Raw genomic sequence first — 2937 nt, forward strand, 5'->3', positions numbered from 1 at the left:
CTTAACATAATGTACCTAGATTTTTAAAGTTAAACGAGCTTTTTCTGGGCTGGCCTAGATTATATTTCCATGTCAGAATTCTGACACTGTTTCTAAAAGGAAAGCATGGTCATTAATTAGTAACAAATATACAATTTTCCAAGCATTTAAAGTGATTCTAATGCAGGTGGTTCACACAGATCAAACTCTGACCATTTTAAAGGACCATATCTTCCTCTCAGTTAAAATTCTAAGCTTATCAGAGCATAAATAATGTTTTTTTTTTTAACACTGAAAATTCGGGGCTGGGGTTGTGGCTCAGCGGGGGAACACTCGCCTAGCACGTATAAGGCCCTGGGTTCAATCCTCAGCACTACATATAAATAAATAAATAAATAAATAAATAAATAAATAAATAAATAAATAAAAAACGAAAGTACTGTGTCCAACTAAAACTGAAAAAAAAAATATTAAAAAAAAACACTCAAAATTCAACAAGAATGTCAAAACTATATTAAAGTGCTTTTCCCCAAATGCTAATAGCTTAAGAGCATTAAAATAAATCTAGAGCCTTTGTCTGCCCCGCAAGTAGAACCTCATACTTTAAGACAGAAATTGTTAGTACAGTGCACTCCAAACTACAACACCCATAATACCCTCCTAGGTCTGAACTCCAAAGACAAGTGGAAGCGGGGAGGAGCTAGGAATTGTGGGTACACGGAAAAAGTGGGTCTCGACTCGATCTCCCACAATCCTTTTATACTTGCGTCTTTCCGCCAATGCCAGTATTGGATCCCCGCCCCTCCCAGGAAGAACAGCCTCCAGCGACCTCAAACTACAATTCCCATGAGGACAAGGGCTTGGTCCCCAGGCTTCCCTGGTGACCAATAGGAGGTGGCCCAACGGCCGCTGTGTAGGTGAGAGTACAGACTTGGGCCGGAGCGCGGGGCCTAGGCGGGCTAGCGCGAGACGCGGAGTGGAGAAGACACTTTTACTGCGTGGCGCGCGGTGAGGGCACTCGAGCCCTGGACCTGCCGCGCCCGCTCGATTTTCCGCGGCTGTTTAAGGAGTAGCGCTTCGGTAGCCGGGGAGCTGGAGGTCAGAGAGGCAGAAAGCCCGATGGCTGTGGCTGGGGACTGTGGGACTGAAGGGGCCTAAAAGGAGGGTGCTTCCGGGGCCCGTGTCTTCAGTGGCTAACTCCGCCCAGCTCCGCCTCTGCAGGGGAGGGGGTGTCGGCACCGGGAGGAGGGGGTGAGGATCAGTAACCTCAAGTCTCGGGAGCGCACCCGCGCTCTTTCCTCCAACTTGCCTGTTTTCTTTGTCCATCACAAAGCGGTCCGGGTCCCGCTCCCACCCCGCCACCCTGGTTTTTGCCTCTCAAGAGGACCAAAGTTAGGGTTCGTGACAGGGTCTTCCCTAGGCGGCGTCTAGACTCTTTCGTACTGCTTACAGGAGTTGAGTGACCGCTTGCCTGAATTGCAGTTCAAGTTCGGGCATCCACCCCTCCCAATGCAAACATTCCCCATTTTCTCTGGGGGTGTGGAAATTCTTTGCCATGCCCGGGACGTGACTTTCTGTCAAATTTCTCTTTCTACCTCAGTGGTGGGATTAAAAAAAGATCGCCATGTCTTTACCGACCCTTCCAGCCACCCACCCCTTCCCTAACCAGGACTTTGGAGTGGAAAGGGTTTCCCTTCAGTATCCAGAAGGGACAGGGAACTGACGTCGGAAGGAATCTTGCTTTAAAGAAATAATGTGTTGAATGTTCAGTGCAGTATTCCGGGGAGAGTGAAAGGCAAATTAGACCTATTTAAAAACCCCAGGGGTTTAGAGATTTCCAGCAAAGACCGATATCACTAATGTTGATGAACATTTAGGGGCACACAAACTTCAGAATAGAGTGACTGTGTGAAACAGACTGTATTCATTATTGTATTGTTACAAACGCAAAAAGTGCTGAGGGGCTAGTGAAAGGACATACTGATAGGGGTTGTGGGGTTAATTTATGGGAGTTGAAGCCTAACCCAGGAAATGCTGAAACCTTGAAACTCAACTGTCTTTCAGAACAATCTTGGTAGGCTTTTTGAAGGAGGTTAATTTTAATTTGGGCTTCAAAGGAGAAAAGAGGATTTGAAATGAGCAGAGGAGAGAGAAAATGCTTCCTGCTACTGGGGTTGGAGTTTAAGAAAAAGGGATAGAAGAGGGGTCTTTGTGTGACAGGTGGGCTTGCCAGATTGAAGTAAGAGGTGTCAGCAGGAATATATTGGGAAATAGTGTTGAAAAACTTGGGATCATAATAACATGGCACTTTGAAGAATCCACATAGTTTGGATATTATTCTGTATCAAATAAAATTAAAGACAAAAAAACTAAGATTGGGTGATTTTTCTTTTCATCCTAGGGGAACCTGATTTGAAATCAATTCTTGAAGAACACAAAGAAGTGTGGTGGTATGTTCCAGGTGTGAGTTTAATTTAAATCTAAGAAGAAGCTTGTCTTAGAGACATTTTGTTGGTGGCTATTCTTAGCTACAATCTGTAGTTCTCAATTTGAAAGCCGGGTGACATAAATTTATTTTCTTAAGACATACATTTGCTTTCCTTCTTCAGCAGATTACCTGCAATGTATTCTTCTCATTGGGTGACAATAATGACTGCTATTTATTGAACCCATATAATGTCCCAGGCATCATCATAAGTACTTGTTACATTATCTTAAGTGTCTTACAATGTGTGTACTATTCCAGTTTTTTTTTCCTAGAAGAAAAACTAAAATGCAGAGAGAGTAAACAAATACTTAGTCAATGTCACATAGAATATAAGGAGCTAGTTGGGATTGTAGTGTACAGATTTCTGACTCTAAAGTCAATGCTCTTTCCACCATGGTTTGCTCTGCCTCCTCCTCCTCCTCCTCCTCTTCTTCTTCTTCCTCTTCCTCTTCTTCCTCTACCTCCTCCTC

At 44.1% G+C, this 2937-nt stretch overlaps 1 protein-coding gene across 6 annotated transcripts in view; it reads left to right on the forward strand.

Moving 5' to 3' along the window:
• The first annotated feature begins 880 nt into the window (after positions 1 to 880).
• Positions 881 to 2937, forward strand: part of Enox2 (ecto-NOX disulfide-thiol exchanger 2) — a 312495-nt gene continuing 310438 nt past the window's right edge. For 2 of the 6 annotated variants that reach the window (XM_048797087.1, XM_048797090.1), the window contains exons 1-2: positions 903 to 1077; positions 2381 to 2440. The gene's annotated coding sequence lies outside the window, so the exon portion shown is untranslated. Of the gene's footprint in view, positions 1078 to 2380; positions 2441 to 2937 lie in introns of all 6 variants that reach the window. The other 4 variants (XM_048797094.1, XM_048797089.1, XM_048797091.1 and 1 more) reach the window with 4 other exon arrangements.

The sequence above is a fragment of the Marmota marmota genome, unplaced genomic scaffold, assembly GCF_001458135.2.
Source record: "Marmota marmota marmota unplaced genomic scaffold, marMar, whole genome shotgun sequence".
Lineage (NCBI taxonomy): Eukaryota > Metazoa > Chordata > Mammalia > Rodentia > Sciuridae > Marmota > Marmota marmota.